Below are 12,802 nucleotides of genomic sequence, written 5' to 3'. Positions count from 1 at the left end.
GCGTGAAGGTCGCGAATGTCTCGGAGTTCCTGCATAAAGTTTACTTTCTCCGTGTCCCCTTGAGGACCATACACTCCTGTGAGCCACCAAGTTTGGGTCCCATCTCTGCTCACCAGCGCTGTAAGTGTGTTCTCCGTCATGTGGGGATTTGAGAGTGACACCACCAGGGATCCCACGCAAGGAGGATTCCACCTCTAGTACCACTTGCCGGCACATAGAAAAACCCCTCAAATTTATTTCCAAGGCACTGCCTTACAATGTCATTTGAGAGCACCTCCATCTTAGTCTCTTGGAGACATACAATGCTAACATTTGCTGCATTCACCGCTTGGTAGATGGCATTCCTCCTTGCAGACGAGTTTAGGCCACGAATGTTCCACGCGAGCATCTTGGGTGGTTGTGCCGCCATGAGGAAGGCCCACCGTCCGCTAGTCCACTCAACACGGCCCTAGGCCCCCACCGGGTCCTCCCCTGAATCCGCCTGCAATGGAAGGACCATCGCATCCCATCCGAAGAGCGCCAGGATGGCGCGAATGTGGCTGTCCGTCAGCGGCTTGTCGAACAGACGCACATACGCCTGCAGTGCATCGTCACCAATCATCTCCCCTTCATTTGCCAGGCATAACTTGCGAATGAGCGCTGCCTGCTGCTTAGATGCCCTGGACCCCGGGCCACAACGTGCCAGCCTCGCGCTTCGCCTAATGGGGGAGACAGCTGGCCTCCTTTGCCTTGGCCTCCTCTGCTTTGGCAGTGCTCTCGATCCAGGGTGGGCAAGCAGTGGAGCCAGGTTTTGGGCGAGCTCCGCGCACAGCTGCGATACCCTTGCCAACGTGCTGACATGGGGTCTCGTTCAGAGCACAAGCTTCACCTGAATAACCTTCTTTCAGTTAGTAAAACACTCAGCAAAGGTAATTGGTCCTCCCTTAATTTATCTACCATCTTGCTTGGTTTGCACTGCTTTCTGTGTCTTAGATTCAACCTCTCCAAAAATGGGTGAAGTGTCAACCGTATTCTGTTGATAATTTTATGAGAACACGTTTGTCTAAAATGATTTTTATTCCCCATAAGAACGCACGGGCAGTTCTTAAAGCTGAAAAACTACAGCTTTCATGTAGCATCTTATGTGTCTCACTTCTCTCGAATATGCTGAATAGGTTGGTGCATCTCACCACCCACAAGCACACACAAAGGATGCATCTGCACTGAAGTGAATAAAGAATATCAACTTATTTCATTGCTTTTGTCGGCAAGAAATGCTATTTATTCTACTACTAATATACATGTGGTCTTCTAGATGTGTTTGCTTTCTACAATTGTGTGCATGGTTTGTAATTATTAAATTCAAGATTTCTTCTTTTCAAAGTGATAGAGCATATACCTTTTTCAACCGGGCGAGAGGGAGCGAGAGAGAGATCGTCACGTACATATTGTGTCCCACTCCGATTTTGCTCACCAATGTGTTCCTCCACGCTGCAGCAGCCGACTCCGTCGATGTCGTGCTCGTTTACCAGCCATGCATTCCAGACAAGTTGAATGCCGGTGGCAACAGACATTCAACGGCACCCTCGTCGGCGCTCTCCTCACAGGACCCCGCCTCCCACGCTGGACCTCCCTGCCGCCCGCACAACGCTATTACTCCACGCACGCATGACCAAACTTCCTCATAGGGGTGCGTAGGTGTGTCGTTCCTGCAGACCTATTTTTTGGTGCTACGTCGACATGCTAGGCCACGCTTCATCTTCGACTGGCTCAACCTCCATGGCACGGCGTAGCCGCGCAGGCTACAGTCCGCCCAAGCGCCGGGATGTGCAAGGCGTTCTGGGGCGTGTGTACGCCGACTAATGTGACTTTCTGCTTTACTCAGCAAGCAATCCTAGGGATTTCTTTTTTTTTTTGGAATTCATTATACATTCTGTTTTTTATTTAATTTTAGGGCCTCATGTGGATATATCTGTTGCAGATTGGTGAAGATAAAGCTGCCGATGTGGTGCTCACTGCTCACCTCGGATGCAATTCAAAAATATGTTGATTTATGTTCCTCTGTGTTACAGTTTATTCTGGTTTTTAGAAATACTAATATTTTTTCAGTAAGGACAATGACTATTCTTATTTTGACATAGAGTGTGGTAGATGAACATGTCTTCATTTCAGGTTGAAGGCATTCCAAATTCACTTATAATAGAAGCTCAATAATGCACTTAGTCTACCACCAAATTCAAATTATTGAAAGATCAATCCAACATTAATTTGCCTCAGATACAGTCTGGTGCATTTTCCTTAACATGACACTCTTTTTAGAGTGATAACCTTCATTTCAGGTTGACGACATTCCAAAGAATCTTCAAGATTGCAAGATAATGAAAGCGTAATTATATATTTTTTGCAGTGGCAAGGTGAAATTGTATAAAAGAGACAAAGAAGAGTTGCTTCATGTCCTTAATCATCGGTGTGCACCAACGCAGAAAAGTGGTGATAACTTTCTCATGAACTTTTAATTTTCCCCTCCACTCACAAATTGATGGCTTTATCTAATTGTAAGACAGGGACATTGCAAGGTGTATTTAGACATCATTAGTGATGAGCCATTAATATATATATATATATATATATATATATATATATATATATATATATATATATATATACATACATACATACATATATCTATATGTAAAATAGATAAATGTAAAAAACATTTATCCCTTGTATTCGTGTTCTGAGCATGATCCTTCCAAGTACATGTTTTATGTTTCTATTTGTAGCAATGTCATATGTTAGACCTAATGCCTTGCTAAATGTCCTATGCAGGCCAAGAGAGAGCTGAAGAACTGGGGCGGCTGGTGCAGCGGGAGCACTTTTGCATCGTCAAGGTACTCGCTCTATAACCCAACTTAACAAACTACATCATGTGCAGCTGATGTTTGACTGAAAGAGCTACTGAATGAAAGGACAAACATTGGAAAGGTATATAAGGCGGTTACGTGTATGTACACATGGTTTGATCGGTCGAAAAAATAGCTGCTTATTTCCTTCAGTTTGTTGGTGGTGATTGGGTGCGGCGGTGCCCTTCTCCAGCGATCAACGTATATTCATGCATGCAAATCGCAGCGGTTAGTACTAATTTAACTATGAAACCGTCACCTATGGAGAGAGAGGGAGCGAGGGAGGTAGAAACCCACCTATGCATACAGCCTCGCGTGAAGATGCTAATGGTTGTAATTAACAAGGCAGTTTTCAGATGTTTTTTCTTCAGGAACTTGAAAAGAATAGGTCTAAATCCATGCAAAAAGAAGAGAATAGGTCTAAATGATTAAGCATCACTTCTGCCATTAGTTGCAAAACTTGTTTTGTGGGTCAATGGGTAGGAAAGAAAGATTCGACAGTTGCTTAAGAGTAAATATGTCAAATGCCAACATAAGTAACGATTTTATTTCTGAGTTAGGTACGAAAGAATGTGATAGAGAAAAAGGAGTTTTCTTTATCTAAAGAATGTGATAGATATAAAGGAGTTTGCTTTATCTCTTATCCCGCCTATGACGCGAATATGTTTAGCTCATATGTGTATGTGATTAACTGATTAGCAGTTAGCACAAGACCATTTTTTTGCTTCTTTGGTTGAGTATCCTCTCTTTAAATTTTTTGATTGATGCACCAAACAGCAATTTGTGGTTTGTTACTCTAGAGGTTAAGAAAATATACTTCGGGCTTGGGGATTTTTTTTGAGTAAAAACTAATCATGGTTAATGTTTCAGATGTAAGATGTTGTCTGCACCCCGTCTAATTTTTGTCAGTTTCTTTTCTCAGTGTGGAGACTATGCCAGTGGAGAGACCAACGACGATTACCTTGAGATAGTGGGATGCGCATGGAAGGAGCGACTAACTATGTAGAGGAAAGCTGCGCTCGCCGGCACCGGTCAGGTATGTTGCTTTCCTGTGCTCGTTTCACCGCCATGCTATGCTTCTTTACCTTTCTGGCTATTGCGGTGCAAATCTTTGGAAGTTTCCCCAAATTATCACATTTTGGAGCTGTTTTTCTATTGAAATTGAACAAACGAAATCGTAGATGGTTAGCAGGGCTTTGGTCCTTATTTTCTTATTTTTCTTACATACCATTTGTCTAGGCCAAAGGTGTGATTCTTCAGGGTTAATACTTCTATATATTGTTAGCTCTTGATTCTGTTTTTCTGGGACATTTATAACAATTTAGCTTCAAATTTACTTGTATTTTTTCTGGGGCATTTTTAAGTGCGTGCGCAAGCTTCAAGTATGTACAGTGCACACACTTTTGTTTGACAAATTATAACCCCAATCAAGGTCCAAATCGAAGCATATATGACATCACAGATGGATCTAAACAAATGACGTCACAAATGTCCTCCAAGGAATGGTCATATAGAAAAGAAACTTAAAACAGAATTCGTTGGAAGTATGTTGTTTTCCTTTCTTGAACTTGTATTCCGTCATTTATTAATATTTATTTACCATGTCCATTAACGTACTATGAGCTAATTTTACATAACATTACAGGGGCCTAAATGATTGAGGAGTGAAATTAGATCATGGCCTTTCATGTTTGAAGGTATTGTTCATGTAAATTTGTTATTCCTACTGAAATTGACATACTAATCCTATACGCACCTGAATATTCTTGCAGGGATATAGTATTACGATAACTCTCAAAAATCAATATTGTATAATGACAGAAGTTAATAATCTAAATCAGCAGGAGCAAGCTTTGGATGAGTGTATATACTAGGTTGGTAGCTGTTGCAAACAATAATCTTCAAATTCTTGAATGCTCTACAAAACATACAATCTGCTTTATTGCTGAACCAAATAAAAGCATGATATAACTTGTAATCTTGTTTTTCTTGCAGCGAGATGTGCGGAAAGCTAAGCGGGTTAATGGAAGATGAGAATGGTCGAAGGTAATCAGAATTCTCCGGTTAGTTATAAGATGCTCTTTGGGTGTGGTGTCTTTCATATAAATAAAAAAGTTTAAAGATTATTGAACAACTAAAAAGTCATTTTGTCCTTTTCAAAAAAAGTCATTTTGTCTATTTGATGGTTATATCTCTGACAGGAGACCCCATCTTGTCCTTAGTACCCAATTTGTCAATATGTGTGCTTTATGATAATTTTTTTGTTTGTTAGTATTAGAAAGAGTGTCACATAGCTAGGATACTTGTGGAGCCATTGGTTGGTACATACGATTTGAGGATTACCAGATAACAGTCTTAATTGTCAAAAAGTTTTTTACATTAACATTTAATGTTCTTGATGTATTATCAAAAATGAGCAATGTCTAATCATTGGGTGACAACTAATGCACTAGCTTTGTTTTAGTTTTGTGTAACAATGGTCTCAGCTTAGGGAGTCAGATATTAACATATAAAGCATAACATGATCACACCGCAATTTGCAAAATATTCACTCTGTAAGGAAGTGAAATACCTTCTCATTATATGTGATGTCCTCCAGTCCTAAGTATGTGTTTTGTCTGAGCTGAAGTTTATTTCTTTACACTCAATTGCCCGTATGTATTGGTTATTATTTTCTCGATTCACCAACGGTGACAGCAGAGTTCCGGTGACGGTGTCAACCATGATGTTATAGGGAGATGCACTACTGGATGGCATTCTATTTGCTCCATGTGCAATTTGGTAAAATTGATTCATGTTTTAAATTCAAAAGTTATGTTCTTTCAGGTTGTAAACTGCATCCTATAGTTATTCATGCATTTTTGTCTACGCGATGACACGTATAAAATGCATTGTCAATGTTTAGGTGATGGTGGTATAAGAAGAAAATAAACTGCTGTTTTTTATCCTCAACAAGATATTTTGGGTCCTCTTTCTGTGCTAGCATCCTTTATTTTGGAATGGGATAGTTAATGGTGCTCTTATAAAAAATTTGTTGTCTCCCTTCATTCCGAAATATAAGCCCTTTTAGAGATTTCAATAAGGACTACATACGGATGTATAAGCTTCATATGTAGTCCATATTGGAATCTCTAGAAAGGCTTATATTTAGGAAAGGAGGGAGTACAAGAAAAACAACTGTGGCCACCTTTTTTTGGTTACTCTATTCCAAGGTTGGTACTAGAAGATTTCAGAAGGAAAATGAATGCAAAACAAACTATGGAGAAAGTAATATGTGCAATATACCAAACTGGAGGAAGAAATACAAATCAAGATAAGAACATTACATCAGTGGTGGTTTGAAAGAGGCAAAAGCAGGGAGGAAGGTAAAATAAGAAATGTAGAAGAGCTCTCTTATATTGCCTACAAGCAAGTTGATTAGTGCTCTTGTATTTTCAAGAAGGAGAAGAGAATTACTGGAAAAAAACGAAATGGAAATGACCTGAAGGAGGAACTTTGAAGGTAAACTGTGATGGGCTTTCTTTTCTGGAAATAGTAATGGTGATTGGGGATCTATCATTAGAGACGATGAAAGAGATGATATCGTATGTACGATGGGTAAAACTCTGAATATACTACGTCACTTGCATGTTGAGATTGTGGCGGCTCACGAATGAGCACAATTAGTTGTGACTGCTAAGTAAAGTTGAGGTATAAGCAATATTAGTTTTGAGACTAGCGGGTGTGGAACATGAAGGGAAAGATCTCTCTTGAGGTCTGCATTACTATGCTGGATCTGAAGGAGTTTCTCTACTAAAACTTCTACAGTTTTAAAACTTGTGTACTCCAGTAGAGATTGTAATAAAGTAGCACATTCCCTAACCGCCCTGGGTTGTAGTTTAAATATAGAAGCAAGCATTGTAATGGACCATGATGTATCTGTTGTAATTGAACAAGTGTCATGCCACTTAGTTGTGACGTATATGTAATGCAACTGTCTGCAATTTTTTTTCTTGTGTTTAACTTGTACGCCGAGGTCCAGTTTAGAGTTTATGAGGTATTGCACATGCATTCCCAGTATTATGTGCCGAATAAATGTGCATGACATACAATCTAAGAACAGATGAAAAGGAACAGAATAAATGTTAGCACTAGCACTATGCACCTATTCGAGGAGACGGAAAGCATCACAAGGTTAGAGAGAGAGAGAGAGAGAGAGAGAGAGAGAGGCCCTCTCTAATCATACTTCTGTTGCTTCCTGGTGAATATGAATTACATTGTGTTTTCATGGAAGCCTTTTCTTTCCCCTCTCTAATCATACTACTGCTCTTATCTTTGCCTCTCTCTATATGAAGCTAGAAATATTATGACAACGCACAGGCATTCGGCTTCGGCCCGTAGCAACGCACGGACATTCTACTAGTATATATGAATGAATGACTGAATGAAACTCAACACAATTGATGGTAATAAAATAAAATTATGAATATTTTTTACGTACTTCAAGTTTTTTGTAAACTTCTGCCCTTCTCACAGGTCATCTCGCGAATGAACTCGCAAACGTAGTATCCACATAAATTATTCATTGTCCCTGCCTCGAGCACTTTACGAGAATAGAGTTCAATCAAAATAATAATCAAGCATGATAATGGTATTGAAATTAGAATGAAAGAGATGCGCGTACCTAGCTAGTACTACTTACATTAAGTTGTTCAAATCGCAGCTCCTCTTTCCATTCACCCCTAGCCTTCTTGGTGAACTTTTTTCAAACCCTATCCAGCAAAGAAAATGAATAAAGGAGTTATTAATTACTTGATATCAGGAAATAAACAAAAGTTGCCGATATAGTGCGATAATGATTGAAATTACCTCTGGAGCATTTCCTTAGGGTCCACCCACATCTCAGGGTCTTTACATAGCGAGTCCATGACAAATACTCTGTCTGCATCAATCCGAATGACTAGCAGAATAAAGTGGAACCTGCGCACCCATAACTCATCAATTACATTTAACATCGAGTAAGAGAAAAAAAATGTGTACGAGACAGAGAAGACTCACTTGAAGTTGTAAGGAAAAAGTATTTCCCAGATCTTCTCTGCATCCTTAGCGTTCTTTTTGACCGTAACTTCATGAATAGTATTTAGGTTAATGAACCCAATGTCATAGATTATTTGTCCTCTTTTGCATTCGAGGATCTTCTTCCGGCATAATATAGTGAGGATAATTATACATGCAATGAACGAGCTGAGCTAGAGACTTAATTACAGAAATGATACTTACAGACAATAGCAACTGACCATAGCTTTGTCGATGGCGTCTTGATTGTATAAGTGAAATAATTCTTCAAATTCAATGTAAATCAACTGGTCTCCATTGAAGTAATGCTCATCTTTAATTCCCGCAATGAGATAGTCACTCCCTGCCTTTGAGGCTTCCATGTACCACTCATGCAATCTTTGCATTTGTGTTGGTAGAAGTCGGACCTCATCAGGTCTGACGAGAGGCTTCCCATGGTGGTATTTGTATGCTAACTCAGCCATGGGGAACTCTACCTCCTTGCCTAACAATTGACCAAGATCGAAACCAAGACCATGGCCCGCTGCCTCCACATCATAATCAATATCGGTAAACACCTTGAGCGGGGGGCACAATTGGTTTTTCTGTTCGACGAGCTGGGGAATTGTTTTCCTACTTGCACTACTGCTACTTCCCGACCCCTTCACATGTTCTCCATATGACTTTACAATAGACCAGTCGTAGTCTGATAGGTGCGGAGGCGGTGGTGGTCACGTTTTCTATACAGCGCTTCGCTTTTGCCGGATCTATTTTCTTCTTTGGATCGGGCCGGTCTGGTGCAACTGGCGTTTCAGATTGGCATCCACTGTCTTCTTGAGTTTCTCGTCAGTCATATCGCATGTTAACTTGGCAGGAGCTTTCTTGACGCTTGCATCTGCTCTGGATTTCTTCCTAGTTGTACTACTAGCCGCTGGAGCGGCGGATCTCTTCCGCAGATGCTGAGGCGGCGGAGGAGGCGGAGTCTACTGACATCTAGGCGGAGTCTGTTGAGGGGCCTCCTCCGGCAGATTCTGCTGACGTGATGGAGACAACTGAGGCGGCGGAGATAGAGCTGGATTGCTACTGTGAGGAGTCTGGTGAGGGGCCTCATCCGGCGGAGTCTACTGACGCGACGTCCAATGTGGAAGCATGATGTGTTCCTTTGTCCATAGAATGGTAGTCCTTATGACATATTGATGTCTAATACACAACCTTCTTCTTGTAGACTCGTGTTGGGCCTCCAAGCGTAGAGTTTTGTAGGACAGTAGTAAATTTCCCTCAAGTGGATAACCTGAGGTTTATCAATCCGTGGGAGGCGTGGGATGAAGATGGTCTCTCAAACAACCTTGCAACCAAATAATAAAAAGTCTTGTGTCCCCAACACACCCAATACAATGGTAAATTGTATAGGTGCACTAGTTCGGCGAAGAGATGGTGATACAGGTATAATATGGATGGTAGATATAGGTTTTTGAAATCTGAAAATATAAAAACAGCAAGGTAACTAATGATAAAAGTGAGCACAAACGGTATTGCAATGCTTGGAAACAAGGCCTAGGTTTCATACTTTCACTAGTGCAAGTTCTCTCAACAATCATAACATAATGGGATCATATAACAATCCTCAACGTGCAACGAAGAATCACTCCAAAATTCCTATCGCGGAGAACATAAGATGAAATTGCTTGTAGGGTACGAAACCACCTCAAAGTTATTCTTTCTGATCAATCTATTGGGCCATTCCTATAAGTGTCACAAACGACCCTAGAGTTCGTACTAGAATAAAACCACGTGACACGCATCAATCAACCCTAATGTCACCTAGATACTCCAATGTCACCACAAGTATCCGTGGGCTAGTTATACGATGTGCATCAGACAATTTAAGATTCATAATATTCAATCCAACACAAAGAAGTTCAAGAGCATCCCGAGATTTCTATCAGAGAAAAGAATATGAAAACACGTACCAAGCCCTATGCATAGATTACTCTAATGTTACCACGGGAATCTGCAAGTTGATAACCAAGACATACATCAAGTAGATCAATAGAACATCCCATTTTCACCACGGATATCCTATCGCAAGACATACATCATGTGCTCTCACATCCAAAGATTCAATCCGACATAACAAAACCTCAATGGAAAAGACTCAATTCATCACAAGGTAGAGAGGGGGAGAAACACCATATGATTCAACTATAATAGCAAAGCTCGTCGTACATCAAGATCGTGCCAAATCAAGAACACGAGAGAGAGATCAAACACATAGCTACTGGTACATACCCTCATCCCTGAGGGTGAACTACTCCCTCCTCGTCATGGAGACCACCGGGATGATGAAGATGGCCACCGGTGATGGTTTCCCCCTCCGGCAGGGTGCCGGAACAGACTCCCGATTGGTTTTTCATGGTTACAGAGGCTTGCGGCGGCAGAACTCCCGATCTATGTTTTTTTTCGGGAGTTTCTCTATTTATAGGAATTTTTGGCGTCGGGGACAAGCCAGGGGGGTCCATGAGGCGACGACAAGGCAGGGGACGCGCCCCCACCATTGTGGATGCCTCGTGGCCCCTCTAGTCCATCTCCGATACTCCGTGGGCTTCTCCTTGTCCATAAAAAATCGTCGTAAAGTTTCACTCATTTAGGACTCCGTTTCCTATTCCTTTTCTGTAAAACTCAAAAACAAGGAAAAACAGAAACTAACACTAGGCTCTAGGTTAATAGGTTAGTCCCAAAAATAATATAAAATGGCATATTAATGCATATGGCCGCACCGACATCCCCACAACCCCTTCCTACACCCGCGACCCCTCTGTCACCGCCACTAGCGCAAACCGTAGCCCGGGGAGCTTTAGCTTCGCCTCCGCCGGTGCTCCTCCAATCATCGATCTCGCGCGCGGCCTTTTCATGGCGCCATGGACGACCTCTGCGGGTGGTGTCGCACCAGCGCCGCCGTGAAACCATGTGGCCCCCTCTCAAAGCTCCCAAATGCGGCGGTGGCGAAGGCGGGAAAGGTGTCCGGGAAGAAGAAACTTGTAGGGCGTGCGACGGATGCAGCGGCGACCGAAGCGCCGGCGAGCTCGCCTGTTGCGCCGGCGGCCGATGCACACAAGGTGTTCGCCGAAATGCCCACAAGGTATGATTTCGCTCACTTTTTTTGGTTGTTGATTTTTACATGAATGGATACATATGGATAGCTGAGTTTTGTGTATATACTTTGTAGTTTCAATGATGAGACATATATGTCAACTATGGGTGTTGGCTCCAACAATTCTCATTGGCCTCAAACCAATGAACTACATTTAGATGATCATGAGTTTAAGGTGGACGAGGATGGTGAGGGTATCGTCGATGCATCCAAAGGAAGAGCGGGCAACTACACCATGGACGAAGACATCTTGCTATGCAATACATGGTTGAAAGTGTCTAGGGATGCCACCGTTGGAGGGGTCCAAAGTAGAGATGCATATTGGATCCGGATAAAGGAGCACTTTGATTTACACAACGATAGTAGAATTGACCTCACGAAAAGATCTCTTTGCTCTCGGTGGTTGACAATCAACAAAGATTGTCAAAGGTGGACGGCCGCACTTAAGGCAATTGACACGATAAACCCAAGTGGCACTAATGATAGAGATAGGGTATGTGTTATTTCTTTCATGATTCTTCCATGTTCATGCTTCTTCTTTGGTGTTCCAAGTGCTACCTTGTTCTTTTATTTGTAGCTCCCTATTGCACAAATCTTATTTCAAGGAGAGGAAAATAAGACCAAGAAAGGGAAGATCAAGAAAGAGAGACCATTTATCTTGCCTCATTGCTATGATGTGTTGGAGGATGATGAGAAATGGAAGGCCCGTGAAGGTGTCGAAGAGGAGAGCAACAAAAGCAAGTGAACTATCAAACTTGGTTGGATGATGTGGCATGATTGTTGATTTGCCGTGCAATTGAACTATGCTATGTCTTTTTTTGAATAAATATCATCTCAAATTATCAAAATGACATGTTGCAAGCATCAGCTGCTCGCGCGCATTGTAAAAGTTTTAGCGCGTCTGCTGGAGCGGTGCGAGCGCGCTATATTTTGCAACGGGGCGCTGAAGCCAGCGCCCTGCGGCATGCAAAAAATTGCTATTTCCGAATTGTATACTTATTTTAGCGCGTCGTGCGGTTGCGCGCCTGTTGGAGATGCTCTTAGACTTATACATTTGGTGCTATTTTATTACCAAATTGGCAGCGTAGTGGAGTGTCATGCCATGTGGTCTGGACGGCGAGGTTCTGTGAGTTTGATTTCTTAGTTCCAACTCTCTCATTTTTTTCAGGATTTTTACGTCCCGCTTTGAATAGCAGTGGCCTAGCGCCTGGTGGGCCGGCCCAGTTGTGCGTGGTATTTGTGAGTCGTATCGGCCCACTCGTCCATACACAGGCCGCGCGTATAGAAGTGTATATTCAATGCTTGCATGTGGACAAAGAAAAAAAGACTCGCATGATTCCTAGGTGGGGAGGTGCTTGCTTTTAGCCTTCACACAGGTTGCATGCTGGCTATATACTCCCTCCGTTCCCAAATATTTGTCTTTCTAGAGATTCCATCAAGTGACTACATACGAAGCAAAAAGAATGAACCTACACTTTAAAATATGTCTATATACATCCGTATGTTGTGTCCATTTGAAATGACTAGAAAGACAAGTATTTGGGAACGGAGGGAGTATAACTCTCTCATTTTCTTCAGGATTCCTTAGTTCCAACTCTCTCACTTTTTCACGATTTTTACGTCCCGCTTTGAATAGCAAGTGGCTTAGCGCCTGGTGGGCCGGCCCAGTTGTGCGTGGTATTTGTGAGTCGTATCGGCCCACTCGTCCATACACAGGCCGCGCGTATAGGAGGTC

At 42.0% G+C, this 12,802-nt stretch overlaps 1 long non-coding RNA gene across 1 annotated transcript; it reads left to right on the top strand.

Moving 5' to 3' along the window:
- Positions 1–4,524: 4,524 nt before the first annotated feature.
- Positions 4,525–4,973, top strand: LOC119337291. Its single transcript, XR_005163152.1, has 3 exons — positions 4,525–4,579; positions 4,655–4,756; positions 4,878–4,973. It is a non-coding gene; the product is annotated as an uncharacterized LOC119337291 (long non-coding RNA).
- The last annotated feature ends 7,829 nt before the right edge of the window (positions 4,974–12,802 follow it).

Source organism: Triticum dicoccoides, chromosome 7B (assembly GCF_002162155.2).
Source record: "Triticum dicoccoides isolate Atlit2015 ecotype Zavitan chromosome 7B, WEW_v2.0, whole genome shotgun sequence".
Classification (NCBI taxonomy): Eukaryota; Viridiplantae; Streptophyta; class Magnoliopsida; order Poales; family Poaceae; genus Triticum; species Triticum dicoccoides.
The sequence above is the reverse complement of the archived record's forward strand: the minus strand, read 5'-3'. Positions and strand labels throughout refer to the sequence as shown.